The sequence below is a fragment of the Geotrypetes seraphini genome, chromosome 11 (assembly GCF_902459505.1).
Source record: "Geotrypetes seraphini chromosome 11, aGeoSer1.1, whole genome shotgun sequence".
NCBI lineage: Eukaryota > Metazoa > Chordata > Amphibia > Gymnophiona > Dermophiidae > Geotrypetes > Geotrypetes seraphini.
The window spans coordinates 113,865,523-113,887,831 of NC_047094.1; the positions used below are offsets into that span (position 1 = coordinate 113,865,523).

The window sequence follows — 22,309 nt, forward strand, 5'->3', positions numbered from 1 at the left end:
ACTACCTGATTGCGGAGCAGGTGGGCGAACGTTCGAGCCGCCAGAAAGATGGCAAGGAGCTCCAACACAATGATATGACAGCGGCGGTCCTCCGTGGACCACAGACCCTGGGTCCGCAGACCGTCGAGGTGGGCCCCCCACGCGTACTCCGAGGAGTCCGTGGTCAGAACTTTGCAATGTGGCGGGACGAGAAAAAGCAAACCCCCGGAAAGATTCGTAGAGTCGGTCCACCAACGGAGCGATCGCCTCAAAGAAGGCGTCACCTCTATGAGGGAAGAGACAGGATCGCAATCCTGGCGCCATTGAGAGGCCAAAGTCCACTGAGGAATTCTCAGGTGCAGTCTGGCGAACGGAGTGACGTGGACTGTCGATGCCATGTGGCCCAGAAGCATCATCATGCGCCGCGCCGACACCACAGGCAGTTGAGAAACGAGACGACCCAACCGAATCAGGGCCTCCAAACGAGGAGGTGGGAGGAACGAACGGAGGCGAACAGTGTCCAGCACTGCGCCTATAAACTGAAGTGATCGGGACGGGCACAACTGTGACTTGGGAAAGTTCACTTCGAAGCCCAGTCGTTGAAGGAAGATGATAGACTGTCGGGTCGCTGAGATAACCCCCTCCCTGGTCGGGGCCTTGATCAGCCAATCGTCCAGGTAGGGGAAGACCTGAAGCCCCCGAGAATGCACGGCTGCCGCGACTACCACCATACACTTCGTGAAGACTAGAGGGGACGAAGCCAGGCCAAAGGGGAGGACCCGGTACTGCAGGTGGAGCTCGCCCACCTGGAATCGCAAGAATCTGCGGAAGGCGGGATGCACCGGAACATGGGTATACGCTTCCTTCAGATCCAGGGAGCACATCCAGTCCCCTTCCTCCAAGAGAGGGTATAATACCGGAAGCGACAACATCCGGAACTTTTCCCGGACCAGGAACTTGTTGAGCCTCCTGAGGTCTAGAATGGGGCGTAAGTCCCCGGTCTTTTTGGGGACCAAAAAGTAACGGGAGTAAAACCCGCGCCCCCGCTGGTCGGGGGGTACAGGTTCCACCGCCCGAAGCTTCAACAAGGCCCTGGCCTCCTCCAGGAGGATGGGGAGCTGGGCCCGATCGTATGGGCGAACCCCGGGTGGCTGTTCCGGCGGCGTAGCGCAGAAGTTGAGAGAGTAGCCCTCGGAGACGGTCCGGAGCACCCAGGCGTCGGATGTTATCTCGGTCCAAGCCGCATAAAAGGCCCGGAGTCGACCCCCTATGGGTAGGGGTTCCGGCGTGAACGCGGAGGGGAACCTGCCCCATCCGCACAGACTGTCAAAAGGACGGCGCAGGCTTGGACGCGCCTTGCGCCGGAGGCTTAGATTGTCCGCCTCTCCCCTGATGAGGTGGACGCCGAGGTGGAGGCCTAGAAAAGGCCGGCGTCGACTTCTGAGGGTAACGCCTCGGGGGTGGCCGGAAAGGTTTTTGCGGCGTGGCCCGAGGTTTTGGACGGACCAAGGAGGCCAAAGAGCGTTCCTGCTCCGACAACCGTTTGGTCGCCGCCTCTAGGGATTCATCGAACAGTTCGGACCCCACGCAAGGGAGATCCGCCAGACGCTCTTGCAGGTTAGGGTCCATGTCGAGGGTGCGCAGCCACGCCAGCCGGCGCATCGCTACCGCAAAAGCCGACACCCTCAAGACAAGTTCAAATGCGTCGTACACCGCATGGAAGAGGTATAGGCGCAATTGAGAAAGGTTGGACATGAACTTGTCAAACCCATCCCTACGGGAATCCGGCAGGTCCTCCCTATACTGAGGGAGGTCCTTCACCATGCCCCTTAAATAAGATGAGAATGTAAAGGCATAGTTGAGAACCCTGGTTGCCATGAGGGAATTCGAATAGAGGCGACGACCAAACTTGTCGAGGGTCCGACCCTCCCTACCTGGCGGAACCGCCGCAGAAACCCTGGAGGGTTGTGTCTTCTTCAGGGCCGACTCGACCAGCAAAGACTGGTGAGATAGTTGGGCCTTATCGAATCCTTTAGGTGGGATTGTTCTATACTTGTTCTCCATCTTGGATGGCACCGCTATGACTGTAAGAGGTGAAGTCAGGTTTTTAAGGAAGGTCTGAAGAAGGACCTTATTCAAAGGAAGCCTGGGGGTTTCCCTTGGGGGAGCGGGGAGGTCCTGCTCCTCGAGGAACTCCTTAGTGTATTGGGATCCCGCCATGAGGTCCAGACCCAAAGCACGTGCCATGTCCTGAACAAAACTGGTGAAGGAGGACGGTCTGGCGGGCCGCGAGGGGGTTCTCGACCTCTCCGCTGAACAGAAGGGGGAAGCCTCATGGGAGTAGTGCGGCTCCCTACCGGACCCCGAGCCCCAAGAGGCCCGATCCAATGGCCTCGAGGGGGTCGGGGACCGTCCACGTCTCGAAGACCCTCTGGGAGAAGTCCGAGGGACCGAGGCACGCCCCTCCTCCTCGGCGAGGAGTCACGCGAACCCCCTCGGACGGGAGAACGAAGCAACCTCGTGTTGTCGAGGCGAAGCTCCGAGACTCGCAAGGCCTCACCCCCGAGAGGCGAAGAGCAATCACGGCGCCGAGGAGAACCTCGCGACCGCTTGGGCTTCCTCGGACGACGCCTCGCCCGAGGCCTGCCCGAGGGTGAAGAGCCCCGGGAGGACCTCGAGGAAGAGGAGGAGGAGATCCGACGCACCCTGCGCACCTTGTCACGGGGCCGGACGCTTCTCTCAGGCGGGGCCCCCGAGGCCGAAGTCGAGGGCAAGGTCGGGGTCGAGGTCGGTGCCGCCCCAGTGCCCGAGGGAGTCGAGGCCGAGACCGCCGAGGCCGGAGCCATCGAGGTCGGAGCAGCCGAGGTCGCGGCTTGCTGCAATTGCTCGAGGGCCCCGGAGAGCTCCGAGGCAATCAGGGCTCGTAACAGATCCTGGAACGCCGGGATCCCTACCATGGTCGGTAGGTCCGAGGCCGGGGGATGCTCCCTGGAGGGCGACCTCGGTCTCGAGTATTCCCTCGGGACATGAAACCCGAACAGGCTGGAAACAAGGCCTGCCGCGGCCGCGGCAGTCCCCGGAGCCGACTGAAGGAAAAAACTCGGGTTTCGTTTGTTTTTTTGTTTTTTGTTTTTTTTAAACAATCAAGAAAGAAAGAAAAGATAAAATAAAGCACAGCGACCGACGAAAAAACAACCGGACGCGGTGACAGAAGGCAAAATAGCAGAGCTCAATATCCACAGGGCTTCTGGCTCCACGGAAAAAACTGAACTGAGGACCACGAGGTGGGATGCGCCCTCTAGTGGGCGAGAAGGCATGCACATGCGTGGTGCAGTGTAGCAAACTTGAAACTTCAATCAAGTTTGCTTGAAAAGCTGTCCGCGCTGGGGCTCCGTAGATGACGTCACCCACATGTGAGAATATGCTGCCTGCTTGTCCTGGGATAAAACAAAAGTCTTTTTGGCAAGCCCCAACAACAAAATAACGAAAACATCGATAAAAATAAACGGCCATGAATACCCAATCGCCAAAACCATAAAAATACTGGGCATCACTCTAGATACTCACTTAACCATGGCTGACCACACAAACCTACTGGTGAAGAAATGCTTTTACACACTGTGGAAGCTAAGGACTATAAGAAAATACTTTGACACAACATCCTTCAGATTACTGGTGCAGTCGCTGATCCTATCCACACTAGATAACTGCAACATCGCCTACCTGGGTATCCCCCCCAAAAAAAACAGTACAAAAATTAAGATTAGTGCAAAACACTGCAGTTCGCTTGATCTTCGGACTGAGAAAAAAAGACCACATTAGCCCCTATTACAAGAAATTACACTGGCTGCCTGTGGAGGCGCGAATACTGTTCAAATTCGCTTGTATCTGCTACAAACAAGTCTGGGGCCTTGCACCTTCCTACCTGCAAACTCACTTCACTCTACACAACCCCACACGAACAACCAGAAACAAAAACATCTTTGCATACCCAAAGATCACAGGCTGCAAATACAAATCCTTCCTAGACAGAACCTTCATGTTCCAAGCAAACAGACAGCAATCCTGGCTGGGAAACCACATAAATAAAGCCAGACAGACCTACAACACATTCCGAAAATCAATTAAAAACGCTCTATTTGACAAATTCCTAGCTTAATCAGATAACCTCGCTCAGGTATTCTTTCCCCTTTCTACCCCAATGTATTATGCAACATCTTTCTTCTCTCATATATTCATGCTTCTTCAATTTACTATGTAACATCCTTCTTCTTGCATTTTGCAATTCGCTGATTGTCCAGCCTTCTTTCTATGTGAACCGCCTAGAAGTCAGTTTGACTATGGCGGTATAGAAAAATAAAGTTATTATTATTATTATAACAAAGATGATCTGACAGTCAAAATTCATTCGTCACTTAAAAATGACAAAGTAGCACTCTGCAAACATCTAGCAATTTAAGGACTTTGTCCCTCTTCTTGGATCTCGAGGACGTGAAGGCGGATAGCCGTACTTCCTAATTTTGACATGAACATTAGATACTACTTTCAGCAAGAAAGATGGTACAGTACGCAGTATTACTCCAGACTCAGATTCTGAGGAAGGGTCCTATAAATGAGAATACCTGCAATTCAGACACCCGTCGAGCTGAAGTGATCACCACTAAATATGCTGCTTTAACCGTGAGGTCCAATAATGAAGCCTGCTCCAGAGGTTCATAAGGAGTTCTAGTAAATGCCCGCGGGACAAGATTAAGACTCCATGATGGAAAAGAGTGTCGTACAGGAGGACGCAGGCACGAAGCCCCCTTCAGAAACCTGGCCACATCCGAGTGTGAGGCCAAGGTCTTCTTGTGCCCTTGACATTTGAAACATGAAAGACCCGCTATTTGAACTCTGAGGGAGACAACTGCCAGGCCTTGTTCAAGGCCCTTATGCAGGAATAATAGGACCAAAGAGACTGGAGCTGAGATCGGGTCCTCACTCTTCAGTGCACACATCCAGGCTTTCATTCTAACGCTGTCAGCTTCTTGGACCGTAGGAGAGTGGCAATCACCATGCCCGAATAGCCTTTGTGTGCTAAGGCTGTATGCTCAAGAGCCATGACATAAGACCAAAACTCTCCCAATTCTCCAGGACCGTGTGTGTGCAACACCAGATGGCACAGCAGCCTGAGAAACTCAGGTCCCTCTATAGATGGATGAGATCCGCGCATGTCACAGATATCTCAGTCAGTCTGGTGCAACCAGAAATACCAGCCGGGAGTGTGACATTCTTTGCAGGACTATCGGAGACCACAGAGGGAAGATATATAGAAGCCCTGCCTGTGATTATGGTTGCATCAGGGCGTCCAAGCCATTACTTCCTGGCTCATATCTTCGCGAGAAGAACTGAGCCACCTTCTTGTTGGCTACCTACACCATCAAACTGAAAGTCAGGTGCCCCCAACAACTCACAATGCTGCTGAGTACCTCTGGAGATAGTGCTCATTCTCTAGGATCTTGGGTCTTCTGGCTGAGAAACCCACTTATACACTATCCACTCCTGCTACATGTGCCTCCAAGAGGACAATTAGGTGGATCTCCACCTGGTGAAACAACATTTGAGCGTCCAGGAGGAGTACTCTTTGTGCCCCCACCTCCCCGCCGCAGGTTGATATAGGCTATTGCCATTGCATTGACTTGAGAAAACTGGCATAACTATGTTTTGCAGTGTGCTTTCCAACGCCTACAGTACCAGCCGTATGGCTCTCAGCTTCAACCGGTTATCAACCACTTCCTCTGGGAGGGCAACCAGCATCCCTGAACCAGACACCCTTCTGGCAGAAACACTTTGTTCTCCTTTGTGTTGAACAGAATACCCAGATACTCCAGAACCTGTGTCAGCTCCAGGTGGCTTTTTCAAAAGTTGATCAGCACACACACAGTGAAGATGACCAAAAGTATTTGTAGTGCATTGTTCAAATTCAATTGACTTGACACACACACACGTTTCAACCCTATGGCCTACATCAAGAGTCTACAACAGAAATGCACAAGAAAGGTAGTATATATTTAAAAAGTACAAAAATGAACAAACAGAATAGACCTAAACGATTGTAAAAATTAAGACTATAAAACTAAAAACAAAATTTAAAAGCTAAAGAAATCATGTATAAAACTACATGGCCCCAGGGGACCTAGAGGAAACTAATCCCATGGTTCCCACCGCCCTACCCCTTTCACATGCTTTGTGGCAGCACGTGGGGACATGAACAGTTCTCAACCTGCCATCCAGCGCAAATCTGACATGAATCCAAGGTATCCTCGCCCGAGTCATCCATCCCATCTGATTTTAAGCCAAATTAAGGTGTTTTGAGACAGACAAAGACTTATTTTAAGCAGGAGTCAGTACACAAAACTTTCCGACTCCTTTATTTATATGTCTACTCGTATACTGTATAGGAGTTTGTGGGGGCAGGGACAAACTTTGTCCCTGTGTCAATCTCTAGGTGCCACTTTCACCAATATTAAAAAAATGTCACAAAATATTCCATTTTGTAATCAAAGAACTTGATATCAAAATAATATTCTAAAAACCCAAAAAACTCCTTTCAGCTCCACAGTCTTGATTTTAAAATCAGTAAATCCAAGATGGCCACAGTGATTTTAGCACCAAAAACGTCTGCAGTGATTTTAGGGGTAGGGGGACCCTATCTCTAGCCCCAGAACCCTCCCCTAAAATTCATTTTTAAGCCCCCCCCCTTTCAATTTTCTTCCTTAGCCTGTCAACCTTGCCATACGCGTGCTGGGAGCTGCCTGGGTAGAAACTGCAGCCAGAGATAGGAGAGCTTCTGCCTGGAAACCGGATTGCTTGCTTCTTCGGGTTGCCTCTCAGACCAACCACCAGCCAGAGTCCTCAACCCCCACCAGAACTCACGTGCACAGTTGGTGGGAGGAAACAGAGTCTGCTCTGATCCTGGTTCAAAAAACAAGCAAAACAAAAACCCACCACACCAAAGCCACTCAGCCTGCACTCAAGTCTTCTGCAGACAGAACATGGGGAATGCCTTGCTCCCAAGTGGCTGGGTCCCTGAGCCCCCTAATAGTTAGTGCAGGCTGATCAAGCAAGTGCACTGCAAAAGTCTGCCCATTGGCTACAGATTTCTGACTTCAGAGTCTGAGCTCTCCCGCAGCAAGAGATGTCCCAAAGCTGGGAGTCTCTACAGCACAAAAAAGCCTCATGATTAGATTAAAAATAAACATGAGCAGAACAGATAGGCTTTTGCCATCCCATGTGTAGAAATAACCTGAGGAACTGCAGGACAACACACAGTGATAGGAAGCAGAGTGAAAAAAAATGCTAATGAGGATATCTACATAGAATCTTGCGGGAAGAGATTGACTACCCAAGAGTTCAGGAATGGATGTGCCTATTGCACTAGAAGACTTGTGTTAAAATTAAATAATTAAAGGATTCTTTTAAGTTGTGGTAAAAAGCGGCTTTAGTGCACCCGTACCTGGGTTTTTCCTGCATGCCAAGATATTACAGTAACTTACCGTAACAGTTATTATCCAGGGACAGCAGGCAGATATTCTCAACAGTGGGCAAAATCACCGATGGAGCCCTGCAGCGGACAGCCTCACAAGCAGACTTGCTTGAAGATCTTCATAAGATCTTATGAGTGCTGCACTGCACATACGCGAGTGCCTTCCCACCCGAGTAAGGGCGCACGTCTCCTGTGAGGTACCTCAGTTCAGATAGCTAGCTAAGAAGCCAACCAGGTGAGGAGGGTGGGTTGTGAGAATATCTGCCTGCTGTCCCTGGATAACAACTGTTACGGTAAGTAACTGTGCTTTATCCCAAGACAAGCAGGCAGCATATTCTCAACAGTGCGTGACCTCCAAGCTAAGCATAAAGGGATGGAGGGAGAGTTGGCAAGTTATGAGAAAAGATGTTGTAAAACAGACTGGCCAAAATGGCCATCCCTTCTGGAAAAAGTATCCAGACAATAATGAGAGGAAATAAGTTGGGGTTTTTTTAAAGAAAGTTCGTAAGGGAACGTGAGCACAGCAGCGACTATCAAAATAAAAAAGCCGCGGTGAGAGAAGGCAACGAAGGCTGCAGAACTGAAGAGAAGAGGACTTCTTGGTTCCGCGGAAAACATTGAACTGAGGTACCTCACAGGAGATGCGCGCCCTTACTCGGGTGGGAAGGCACTCGTGCATGCACAGTGCAGCACTCGTAAGCTCTTACGAAGATCTTCAAGCAAGTATGCTTGCGAGGCTCCGTCAGTGACGTCAACCACTGTTGAGAATATGCTGCCTGCTTGTCCTGGGATAACATTTTTACTGCAGTACAAGACAGCCCATTTTCCCTTTTTTTGCATTAGTGGCCACACACTAATGTGGAAAAGTGAATCAAGTACAGTAACAAGCTTTACACTCCTTAACTTGGGTACTGGATAAGACTTCTTACTGAAGATCATACAGATGCATAATTCCGGGTTTACCCGGCTTTTGGTCTGGTAGTCAAATCTGAAGTATTTCACAATCCCTTTTTACCTTGTGTTATGAAAATGATGTGTTAGTCTTTAACCCAATGTTATTATTTAAAGTTTGTATTGTATTGTTTTCCATTGAATGTATTTTAAATTGTTCATCGCTTTGAAGTATGATTAAGCGATTAATCAAGAGAACTATTAAACTTGAAACTTGAGGTCTATTTTCACAGAAGCAGCCAATACCTATTTTGTAGGTAAGGCCTCATGTGGTAATCTTACACTAATTAGCTAATATGGTAGAATAGCTGCACTAACAGAAACACCCACTCTTTGCCCACAGACATGCCCCTTCCGGCTAGTGAGCTCCAATTTATTATTATTTTTTTTATATTTACATGATGCCTGAGCACACCTTGCGGTAAGCCATTTTAAGAACTTACCGCAGTTTAGTAAAAAGACCCCTAAAAGATTCTTTTAACACAGAAATAGCATGCACTCATCAATATCCTATTAGAATGGATCTCCGTGAATCCAAAAGACAAACCACAGTAAGGAGATGACCGAAGGAAAATGCTGTCACAGCCAATGAATTTTACTGAAAAATAACCAATCCCACATGGCCTATTTTGGCAAACTGCCTGCTATCACCTACTAGGGAGAACCCCCCCCCCCCACATATCATCACCTTTTCTTATCCTCAAGTCATTAGAGATAGCAAAAAAAAAAAAAAAGATCATATGTTCTACAGAGGTATATGAGAAAGAAAAAGCTAACTGAAATAGGAATCCATGTGCCAATAAAGAAATGCTGGACCCAATGCAGACAATCCCTCGAAACACAGCAGTGTCGTTTATTGGTCAAATATATTGGTTACGACAGTTTCCCTTTGGCCACGATTGCTCTGTGGTTTGCCTTAGCATGCAGGAAAATGACAAGAAGAACAGTCATGCTCTGATCCAGTCACATGTATTCAATTGAAACACCTCATAGCTAACGTTAGGACTTCAGATATTCCATTCATAATATTCACTTTCCTCTATTAAAAAGTCTGGCTATAAAATTTGTTATGATCTGAAGGCTAAGATGTTTGTAGTTATCAGGGTACTGGGACTATGCCAGAATAAAAGAAAAACTAGAGCAGTCTTATAAGAGTTTAAGCTGATGTACAAATGCCAGAACCAACATTTGATTTTACCTGTTAATTTACTTTCCTTGAATCCCTCTAGACCAGTCCAGACACATAAGTATTTGTGCCATCTGTTGACAAGAGGGAATACCCATGTACCTTGGGCAGTCTGAAGAACAAAGTGTTATTCATTGCTCCAGGGAAGGTCTATTAACTAACAATCACATCATTTCCGGTGAAAAAGGATGTGCTAGCAACAATTATTAAAAAGTTATCTCTTATAATAAAACCCTAAGCGGCACAAGCGCACTCTTACCGGCGTGTTCCGTGATCCGTAGGTCCGTGGCCGGCAAGAGTGAGCACTTACTACGGCCACACGCAGGGCAGAGAAATTTTAAAACGCAGCACTCCCTGCTCTCCAGCAATGGCATTTTCTGCACGGCGGTTTCCCCAGATTGAAAAAGAGACTACGGCAGTGGAGTTTTTCATTTTCCCCAGGTGATAAAAGGAGCCTACAGCGAGCTCTGCCCCAGCTGACTCCAGATAATAGGGGAAGAAGCCGAAGAAGTCAGCTATTTGCCTGGCGTCTTTCCCTTGCTGGCAAAGGCACGGACATTGAAGAAAAGGTTGCCCCCCCACCACCACCAATGTGCACAACGTTTCATGCCACATATACACCACTGCCGCTCTCAAGATAAATTGGGTCCCATACTCGCAGCCTGGCCGGCTAACTTTCAAGCTTCGGCAGCAGCTCCTATCACGAACCGCACCTGACCCCAAAGTGAATCGCTGCAAGACGGAAGTTCCTCTTCAACGGGATGCACGAGCTGTGGTGCTATCACATTGCGCTGTGGCCGACTCTTTTACACTGCACGCCCATTGAATTTATTAAGGACGGCGGCAGCTTCTCTCAAGAGCCTCACCAGCACTCGAGCGCTGTAGCCGACTCACAGTGCACGCCCGAACACACAGCCACACCTGTTGAATTGGTTAGTTCCTCTCAAGAGCCGCATGCAGACGGGGATCGTGGGAGGAGGTGCCGCGCCAAGTGCTGCACAGGGATTGGAGGGGGAGGGAAATACTGCTTCTCCAGCATATACCAGCACACACTGCAGAGAGCCTCCGCTGGGGAGAAATACTCTATTCTGATAAAAGACAGGCAGATAGCTTTGTGATGTTCCCAGAACAAATGTGGCAGCTGAACCCAACGTGAATCAAAGTAAAGAGGTATATACGTTCTTATTTTGACCTGAACAAAGCGCCAGCAAGTTTTGAGACACACCTCCCGTCGGGGTAATAGAATGCACGTTCAGTTGTCAAAGCAATTTTCCACGAGGTAATAGCATGCGCGTTCGAAGGTTGTCAAAGCAATTTTCCATGGGCGCACGTTCGCATACCAACGAGTGTCGAGTGCCGGTTTAACTTACACAAGTCACTCTGTGCCAATTTACGACTTTAAACAATTTACTCTGTGCGAATTTCCCCATAAGAAATAATGGAAACTTGGACGATTCGTTCCACAACCCAAAAACTTTAATACAAAATACTATACGTACTTGTATTGCAAGACCTCTCTTATTTAGAACAATCACTACACTCCCGCAGCATCAGAGAGAAAAGAACCATTGGCTCAGTTATGATGATTTGACACATGTATACTGTATGTACTCGTATTGCAAGACTTTGCTTGTTTAGAACAGCCATTACACTCTTGCAGCGTCCGAGAGAGAAGAACCATCAGCTCAGTTGTGATGAGTGTATTCTGCATGTGCTTGTATTGCAAGACATTGCTTGTATATCAAGTTAAAATATAATAAAATGTTTTGCAAAACAATTGCAATCCAAGGTTTTACTGTAAATGAAAACTGAAGGTTTATAATTGAGGTCCTCTTTGCTCAGCTTATAGTACATAAAGATTTTAATAGCAAAAAATTGACAAACTTCATAGAAACTGTGGCAAACTGATACTAGTGTGATTATTATGTGATTACTGTCAGACTAAAAACATGTCATCTTTGCATTCCAGTGAAATGACATTAGTGCTCTATGGCAATGAATGTGATTTGTGCGTTATCAAAGTCCCTAGGACAAATAAACTTCCTGCATTTCAAAGGCATTACAGCTGGCTCTAAAGGAGCTGTTCCATTGTTGTGTTTTCAGTGCCTTTATCCCCCCTAATATACAGCAAATTACATATCTGTGTATCCTATCATAAATGAAGTACAGTGCATGTATTTGCTTTGGTTTTCCATCAACATTACAAGTTTTCCTGAAAAGTTGTAAAATGAAAGTTTAAGTCCAGGGATTTCTGGGAACAAATGTATTTAAAGGAGTGACTGTCTATATTCAGAAGTTTTAGCACTTTTCTATAAAATGGATTTCCAAAATGTTTACCCCCAGATTTCATATAAAAAGTAGAAAATATGCCAACCTTTTTTGCACTGTCTTTTGGCAATTATGGATTCTGAGACATTTACAGCTGCAGAGTATTCCAATGAGAGTCAAGAGTAACGCAGGGTTCTGGAATCTTCTGTGTCTTTCTACATGTGGAAAAATGCTGACCTTCTGAGTTTACATACTTGTAGGATGAAGTCAGAAAAACATCTGTAATGTAATGACAATAAAATGGCAAAAGGTTATGGTTGATTGGTATCCATAACTTGAGATTTTTGTGCCTTTACCTTAGATGAAAGATACTGTTTTTTCATTAAAGATTGAATAACGTGAAATTGAAATGGCTTCTAAAAAAATAAAGATTGTCAACAATTGTTGCAATTATGAATCATCATCAAAACTGATAAACCAGTAATGATGAGCAGTCATTTATTTATTTCATAAATATGGGACTTAAATTATTGAAATTAGGTAGACACAACATTAGCAACTAAAAAGATACATTTGAGTCTAAGAATCCCATTAAGAATACAGACAAATTGAAGTTATTTAAGGTTTCAGGGTATGTTCTTTAAACCACGTTGTATATTTGTTCTGTTCATTTGCTGTTATTTTGAGACACATAAAGATTGCACTTGGTCTTGTTTTACTGAACTGATTTTGATCTGTGTTATAATGTACGTTGCTCCTCTGGAATCTAACTCATTTCCATGCATTTCCTGTATATGCACCAATTCACAGGCAGTTTTGCAAAGTATATGCTACATTACAATGTACCAGCATCTCCAAAAGGGTTTATTTTTAAAACAGGAAATTAACCTCTCAAGCCAGAGAACAATGTCCCCAAGGGTTTAATTTTGCACATATCACAAAACTAATGAATCTCACTTCTAAGCCTGGGTATGTGGCTTACGATATCAGTTTGTCTCATTTGCTATAGTATGTGCATAATGCCAGAGTGCTTCCTTCTGAAGATCATAAGATGCAGGATGGATAGGCAACTTATTCATGTGTGCATGAAAATTTTTCCACAAGCATATAACTTCTAACATAATGGGAAACATGTCTGTTTCTGTCACCTTTTCTTGATCTCTCAGCGTTATTTAGGGGGCAGATCAAGAATTTCCTTAAATACCAATTCACTGAATAATGGCTTGGAACCAATGCCTCTATAATTCAATGCCATTTTGTTGTTTTGCTTGCATTCAATTTTCTATACCATTCTCCCAGGGAGCTCAGAACGGTTTACATGAATTTATTCAGGCATTCAAGCATTTTTTCTTCCCGTGTCCTAATTCCTTGCGCAATGAGATGTGCCACTTTATTATGCCTTTCTCTACAGAAATTGCTGTCTTCAAAACTTGCAGCTTTTGCTCAGAGAATCTGGAGATCTGTTCCTCCCGACTCCACCCCCATAACCCACCTCACCCTATTTTCGAGGGACAGTTTTGAAGAAAACATCTAAATTAAAATTGGGACACCCCACTCATTACATACAAAAAAAAATCCATCTCACAGCTATATCTCTGAACCGCATAAAACTATTTGGTTATGAGGTCTAGAAATTTATTTATTGTATTGATTTATTATATTGTGAGGTTTTATTGATTGAAAATGTCAGAAGGACGCTCTTGCACTGAAGAAATCCAAAACGAACAACCATTTTCCAAAATGAAACCATCCAAAAAAAAAAAAAATCAGAAAAAGCAGGTCCAAAAATGTCTGCCAGCATTTGTATAAAAATGGCCTCAGAAATCCATGCACAGGGGCAGCCTGGTGGACTTTAACAACCCAGGTACCTTAAATACCTACTGTACACCTGCAGGCTTGTAGGCTATTAGTGCTGCACCTTTAGCTATAGTATGGTTGTTTTTTTCCCCTGTGCCTAGAGCAGTGTATCGCAAACTGTGTGCCCCGGAGGATTCCACGTGTACCTCAAGATGCCGGTGAGCATGAGAGGCGGCGACTGACTGCTTACAGGATGTGCCTCTCATGGCGAGAGGCGTGTCCAGTAGTCAGTCAGCTGGCACCTGCACCACTCCTCACCTCTATTTCTGCAGCAGTCCCTCCACTGGCGGTAACAGGAGGCTCAGGGTAGCGGACATCGATGCGATGGCGTCAACATCCATCAATGTTGGCACATTTCCGGGTGCCCTCCAGTCGCAGCCCTGAGATTAGTGTGCCGCAGCTTAAAAAGTTTGCGACACACTAGCCTAGACGTCTCACAATACATAATAAAAGGAGTTAGTTGTATTTGGAGAGCTCACAATTTCCACAACAAAAGAACTAGTTATAGTAGCATTTAGACCTAGATCCCCAGTCTCCTCCTAGGAGCTGCTTGCTGCTATGTTAAGGCATGCCCATAATATGTGATGCTGTCATAGTACCTGGCATCCCCTTTCAGTTTCACTTCTTAAGAGGGTGGGAAGACAGAATCAACTGGGATCATTTGGACAATCGGAGCCCTTTTATAGTTACTTGGATGTGATTGAAACAGATCTAAATACAAAACAGCCTTCTTTATTGACTTGGATGTTTCTTCCTGTTGCTGAAAAACATCCTAATTATGGGCCTCCCTAGTCCAGTCCAAAACATGCCCTCTTATTATTTGGATGAACACTGTGGAAAACATCCAAATTCTACCTTTCAAAAAAATGCAGTTGGGATGTTTTTGGCAGATTGACATTTTTTGTGCTGTTTTGAGACATCCATGTATTTTGAAAATGCCATAATTATCATCATATATTACTACATAGAAATACCTTCATGACCATGAATGAAGTTCTCTTGTTCACGTTTATGTGATAATGTTGCGAGGTTTAAGAAATCTCTAAAACTTCTTTTGTACACAGACATTTAATTGAAAAGAAGAACTATGAACTTGGTGAGCTTTCTGTATCATTATTACAGCTTGAGGATGATGTAAACAATATGGTATTTGTTCAAAGCTCGTTTGTTCAATTGATTATGAATGTTTTATTGTAAGGGCAGGTAATAAATATTTTAAATAAAATTAAAATAAATATAGGGGCAGGACTAGAGTCCATCCCATTCAATTTTGAACCAAATTGAGGGGTTTTGAGGCAGATGGAGGCTTTAGGGGAAAAAAAACTATTTAAAATCCAAGATAGCCGCCACCAGTTTGTCCGCCAAAGCCCTTCCCTTGTTTAAAAGCAGACTGAAAACCCACCTTTTTGATATAGCCTTCAATCCATAACCCTACTTTCCACTGCCCACCAACCCAGCCAGCAGATTTAGCATTCCCCTTAACTGCATCCATGACATCCTGTTTGTCTGTTTAGATTGCAAGCTCTTTCATGCAGGGACTGGACTTCTTTGTGACTCTGTACAGCACTGCGTACGTCTGATAGCACAATATAAATAATTAATAGTAGTAATATGTCAAAATTTACCCATGGAGACTCCCCAGAAGTGCAAAAAATTCAGATAAAGGTGTTTCAGATAAGAGAGACCCTAGCTCTGGCCCCAGTAACCCTTAAAAATAACTTTATCCAACATCCCTACCCCCTAGATTTTCCCCATAGGGAATAATGGACTGTACTCACTGTGCTTTGTGGTGCCTGCCTGTGTCAGCTTTCTTTCAGCCTGACTGAGTGGAAAAGACTTTTTGTCTCAAATCCTTGTTGGAATCAATCCACAACTGGAGATCTTCGGGCTGTCAGTCAGATGGACACAAACTGAACTCCACCCCAAAGATCTTCACAGCACAATGGAGATTAAAATGCAGGTGGCTTCCAGAAACCCAACACACAACTGTAAAGAATTGTATGTCATGTAATGATGTTGTGTTATGTGGTTATGTAAATAAATGCTGTAATCTGCTTAGGTTATAAGCAGAATACAACTTTTAAAAATAAATAAACCTGCGCTCAAACCTCTAATAAATCAGAAGGCAAACTGGCTTCTTAGGGGAAATGGACTCCGAACCTCGAAGAAGCCCAAAAGCAGGCTGGATCATCAGGTATATCTGAGGTTTGCCCCGAGAGCTGTAGTCTGCCCCTTGCAGAGTCTGTGTCCTCTCCCATGAAGGAGTAGCCCCAAAAATGAGGTCCTCTTGGCACCGAAGCCTTACAGAATGGAAGAAAAATACCCCAAAATAATAAAAAATAAACAGAGCAGATCAGAACACACCTTCTCAGTTCTTACAGAAGGAAAAACGGAAGGCGGCACTATACTCCACTGGTGAAGGAGCTGAAAAATGCTATTGACATCCTTCTGCAACAGTTTGCGAGCATGGATTGATCACCTAAAGTACAGACTCCTGTGTTTATGGAACAGAAAATACCAATAGTATCCAGGGCTGTGGAGTCAATACATAAAACCTTTGACTCACTCCGACTCCTTTATTTATGATATTTCCACACCAATTCCTTTTTTCTATATAGGTGTTGGTTTAATTTATGTTTATCATTTTTGGTCAGCTATGTGCTAGAAAAATCATGCTATGCATTTTATAATAATTTGACTTACTGAGTTGTCTCAATAGTGGAGGGAATATTTGTAAGGGGAGACAGGTGTTTTGTTGATCCTTGCTCTACATTTGTAATTTATAAAATGTCAGTGTTTCTTTTTATACTTTAATAAAATGATTTCAATATAAAATCTTAACTATTCAAGATTTGTGCGGAAGGGATCAGACAGAGTTCGTGGGAACAGGGACAAACTTTGGGAACCTAGAGAATGACACAGGGTCACTTTCACAAATCTAAACATAATATATATTACATTTTGTAATCAAAGAACTTTATATCAATTTATTCTAAACGGAAAAACATATCCTTTCCCTGGTGGAGTACGCCCAAGCAAGGGACCTCCGAGCACCAGCCAGAATCAAATAGCCAATGGAAAAAGACCCAAAAATAATAAAGAAATGAGAGCAGAGCAAAACGCTGTGTTCTACTGCAGAAGGGGAGGAGTTTCAAGTTCTTAAAGATATCCTTCTGCAGTTCACAGGAAATGGGAAGCAACAGCTACAGTTCAGATTCCTGCTGTCTCCGCAATAGAAGACTCGTATGTGGACTATGGATATCGGAACACCTACAGCCTTACTATATGAAACTACACTGGCTGCCTATGACCGCAAAGATCAAGTTTAAATTAGGCATCATTGCCTTTAAGATCCTGACAAGCAATGCCTCCAACTACCTAACAGAGTTGGCTGTACTACTCCAGAGTGCCTCCAATGGATATTCCATCAAAGAAATCTTTTCACACTTAAAATTCCCAGCATGCAACAATATAAAGTTTACCAGGTAAGTCACCTTATCCACCCATATCAATTATCAAAATACTGGAACTACCATCTACAATTTTGTGATCACCATCTCAGGTTCAGAAAACATAAAAGCATTTCTGTACCAAAATAGGGAGCCAACCCTGAATCAACTGACATGGTAATTGTAGAAGCCCATTTCTAAACTGTCTAATGCAGCTCCTGGGCCATAACGATAAGCCAACAATGACCTACTTGAACTCATAACTACAGTATGTATTTGTAACTATGACCTAACTGTATTGATAACTGTACTTATCTACCTGTACTAGCAAGTGTACGAAATGTCCATGTCAAACTGCCTGTGTAACTTTATGGGTATCTAACCCAACCTCCTGTAATATAATCCGACATTGAACTGAATATGTAAAGGCACAACCTGCACTATCTTCTTTTCAGACTTAGGCAGTAATCACTTTGCTGAGGTTTGGTCTAGAAAGATATACGAGATTGCCTCTTAAAGGTCCCCTAATAAGACTTGAAAATGTAAGTTTACTCTTGTTATCCTCCCCTTTAAATGCATGGCAATTTAAAGAGCGAAATCTATAGCTTAAAACATTATGAATTACATTTATCCTATTATATACAGAACAGCTTAGTATGAATATGTATTACAAATTGTATGGGTTCTGCCACACTGTTCTTATGTGAAAATATACACCTAGAGGCGTTTATTACATAATTGAAAGTTGTATTATTGCAATTGTGCTCTTAAATTGTCCTAAGCAAGTGCTTTAGGATCATACCTTTAAAAGTTTGATCATGCCAGAACATTTCAAAATCATGAGCTCTCCCTACACCAGGCACTAACAGGCGTTGAGTGCCTCATGACACTCACAATACCAAAACCTACTACAGCCTTCTGGGGATCTCAAAGCTGTGGGGTTAAAACCTGGCACTTCCTATAAGCGCCAGATCATACAACAATGCATGTTTAATCTCTAACAAGTCATGGGACTCTTGATTAGGTGGGATAGAAACACCGGTAAATAAGTGTGGTGATGGAAATGGCAACCCCCCATTATTCCAGGTTGTACCATAGATTGTGAGTCTACACCAGTGGTTCCCAACCCTGTCATGGGGGACCCCCCTCCCCCCCAGCCAGTTAGGTTTTCAAGATATCCCTAATAAATATGCATGAGAGAGATTGGCATATAATGGAAATTTGCTCTTTGGCATATAGCTGTCGATTGATCTTGGTCTGAATGTCTCATCCGACTAAGCTGCTTTTTAGATATTCTGTATAACTAACAAGTATGTTTAGATCAGCGGTCTCAAACACGCGGGCCGCATGCGGCTCTCCAGGTGCTATTTTGCAGTCCGCGGTCTGGACGCGATCAAAACAGCATTTCTCTTCCCTTCCTTTTGGAGCAGCAGCGTGTCTGGCCGGCTCAGTCGATCGTTCCGTTCAAAGCCGCTGGTTGGCGGCTCCTCACGCTATCCACTCCTGCATCGGAAGCCTCTCCGACGTCACAACATCAAAGAGGCTTCAGATGCAGGCGCAGATCTCGCGAGGAGCCGCCACCCGCGGTTTTGAACGGAACGATCAACTGAGCCGGCCAGACACGCTGCTACTCCACAAGGAAGAGAACGGAAAGGGAGGGGAAAGAGAAATGCTTCTGCTGCATAGGAAAGGGGGACCCTAGGGAAATGCTGCTGCTGTACAGGGAAAGGGGAAGAGAAATGCTTCTGCTGCACAGGAAAGGGGGAAGGGAAATGCTGCTTCTGTTGCTGATGCACCCAATTGGGGAAAGAGAGGGAAGGAAGGAGAAGGAAGACAAGGGAGAGGAGAGGAACAAGAGAAGCCAAGTACATGGAAGGGAGGGAAGGAAAGGAGATATCAGACCATGGAGGGGGAGGGAGAGATGCCAGGGCATGGGGGAAGGGAAGGAGACAGATGCCAGACCAGGGGAAAGGAAGGAAGGAAGGAGGGAAGGAAAGAGATGCCAGACCATGGAAATAGGACGGAAGAAGAGAGAGATAGGAAAGGAAGGTAAGACACGGAAACGTAGATTTTGAAAAGAAAGCAGAAAAATTGAACATTAAGTTAATGCCAAAGATGGATGCAAGGCAGAAAGTGAAGACGGAGAGAAAAACAGTTAAAGGACAAGAAGGCCCTGGAAACATAGTTGAAAGCACAGAAAAATAAAGTCACCAGACAACAAAGGTAGGGAAAATGATTTTATTTTCAATATAGTGATTGAAATGTGTCAGTTTTGAGAAAGAAAAGATATTAAACTTTAAATGTGAGGGCTGCAGAAAAAATAGAGTACTTGGAGGGCCGCAGAAAAAATAGTTAATGTCTTATTAAAGAAATGACAATTTTGCATAAGGTAAAACTCTTTATAGTTTATATATCTTTCCTTTTAACTGTTAAAGGAAAGTTTTATAACCGATAAAGAGTTTTACCTCATGCAAAATTGTCATTTCTTTAATAAGGCATTAACTATTTTTTCTGCAGCCCTCCAAGTACTTACAAATCCAAAATGTAGCCCCACAAAGGGTTTGAGTTTGAGACCACTGGTTTAGATGAAATGGAGCCATGACCAAATTAAGCTCCTGAAGACGCCTATTGGCAAAACATGAAATCGTGTCGAGCTTGATCAGTGTGGATGTTGTGAAATCTTCCTGGTGCTGAGGAACAAGTGGAGAATAACATTTGGAAATTTAAGTGATCTAACAGTTGATGCAATAAAGAATCATTAAATGTCAAGCACAAGTTATATTGGTTGCTGCTATACCTGGTTATACGGGTGAACATTGAATGGAAGTTTACAACTATTTTAATTGGGTTGAATGTACTAGGGGGGCTCTGTGTATGTGATATTTGTAGGATATGTGATGTGATTTATGGAAATTTATTTGAAATATTTAAAAGATTTAATAATGTAATAATTGGTTAAAGGTTATGTGATTAGCTTTTTTATATGATATTCAATGCATATTCATTAGGGATATCTTGAAAACCCGACTGGCTGGGTGTCCCCCCAGGCCAGGGTTGGGAACCACTGGTCTACACGGACAGATAGGAAAAAAATTTAAGAGTAACAAATTTACTATTCAACATATGGTAAAGTACTTAGGGTGAACCTTTTCATGAAAGCCCTCTTAAATGATCTCTATTCTGCCAAATAGAAGTCTTTTATTTACAACTCATCTATTTTCGATCTGTCGGACACTTGGCCCTATTCTAGAGGGTTCTGGTGGCAAGCAGAACCCCGCAAGACAGTGCCAAATCAGTGTCTCCCACATCTCCCAATGGCTTCCCGCCCTTAAGTGGCGTTTGAACCGCAATTTGTTATGTGAAACTGTTTCTCAGACTCACCCCCCTCTTCTACAAAACGGCTACCGCAGTTACGTAGAAACGGAGGTCAGTCTTAGTATACGTTTCGAAAATCTATGAAAACGCATCTTTTATGAAAAATTTGTAAACTAAGCTTCAATCCTATTTTGTAGTCCCTAAAAATGTATGATCTCTGAATTGTTCGGTCTCTGTTGGACGTGAAGCGCCTAGAACTAAATCAGTGGTCTCAAACTCGCGGCCCGCCAGGTACTATTTTGAGGCCCTCAGTATGTTTATCATAATCACAAAAGTAGAATAAAACTGTTTCATTATCATATGTCTCTTTAGCTATAAATGGCAATATTATTATTAAGACTTAGCCAAAAGGAAAGATTTATAAACTATAAAGAGTCATTTCTTTAATAAGACATTAACTATTTTTTCCGACGCCCTCCAAGTACCTACAAATCCAGAATGTGGCCCTGCAAAGGGTTTGAGTTTGAGACCACTGAATTAAATGGTATAGCAGCACACTTCTCCCTCCATATTCGCGGTTTCAGCAATCGCGGCTCCGATTATTTGCGGGTTTTTAGCTTGCTTGCTTGCTTGCTTCCCCCCCCCAAATTACATCAGCTTGCATAGAGAAATCGCTGATTTCAAGCATTTACAGGGAAAATCACCTATTCCCGGCACTTTCGTCACCATGTTTTGCCTCTCCTTCAGAAACAGTCCAGGTCTCCCACCATATTATTCACGGTTTCACTACATTCACGATGGTTCTTAATAGAAAACAGCAAATAACATATGAAAAAGTTATTCGCGGGTCTGTTAATCCCCTATCACAGTGAATACGGAGGGAGAAGTGTATACAAGACTAAAACTATTTCTTATTCTTATTGGAAACGGGGGAAGGCCCAGGCCCGTCCGGTGTCCCGGCTGCCTCGTTAACGTTCCTTACCCTGGAGCCCTCGGCGAGGAGGCGACCGCCGTCAGCGTCTCGTCGGGCCTTCGGCGCTGGAGGCGACGGCTGGGAAGCGTTGATGGTAAACCCCGCCGCCACGGCCGCGCGAGCCCTCGCTCTCGTCCCTCCCGGGCTTTTCTCTTGTTTATTCTTGAACGCACAGTGACTCTGCAACCCCGCTCCCCGTGACGTCACCAAAACAACCACCGACGGCGCGGGAGGCTAGAGCGCCCCTCGCCGCGGGTGCCGACGGGAGGAAGGTAGATCGCGGCCGCGGCTCTCCCAGCGCCGCCCCGAGCTGGGCTTTGGAAGCGTATGCGCCGCGCCTAGACGCCACGGCCCGGCCGTGCCCAGAGGCGAGGGGGCGAGGGGGGGTGTCCGCTCCTGCGCACATTGGGCGCTATGGCTTTAGGCCTCTGATTTGCTGATTGCAGATAGGAAACCCCTGACTAGTGCGTCCCGGGCTGTGTACGCACGCGCCTCGGAAAAGCCGAACAGAAGGCCTATTTTTAGCAAATTCTGACCTGAATGGAGGAATATAGGCGCGCCCTTGCCGAACTCTGGGGTTCTAATGTTTTCCCACGAGGTCCCTCCTGAACCAGGATTGGGAACCAGAAAATACGCGGAAATCCCAATTTTTTTTCACCCGGTGCATTGTGGTATTTGTAGTCCCTCCCCTCAACCCTTTGCATTTTGATTTTATCAGAAGCGGGACTGCAAATACTGCAATGCACCGGGTGAAAAAAACGATTGGGATTTCCGCGTATTTTCTGGTTCCCAATCCTGGTCCAGGA

General features: G+C 45.0%; 1 protein-coding gene across 2 annotated transcripts in view; it reads right to left on the reverse strand.

Annotated features, from left to right (window-relative positions):
- The window catches only part of OSER1 (oxidative stress responsive serine rich 1), a 32,301-nt gene extending 10,379 nt beyond the window's left edge, over nucleotides 1–21,922 (reverse strand). The window contains exons 1-2 of one of the 2 annotated variants that reach the window (XM_033914925.1): nucleotides 21,513–21,920; nucleotides 12,016–12,188 (exon numbers count right to left, since the gene is read on the reverse strand). The gene's annotated coding sequence lies outside the window, so the exon portion shown is untranslated. Of the gene's footprint in view, nucleotides 1–12,015; nucleotides 12,189–21,512 lie in introns of both variants that reach the window. The other variant, XM_033914926.1, reaches the window with a different exon arrangement.
- Nucleotides 21,923–22,309: the final 387 nt, after the last annotated feature.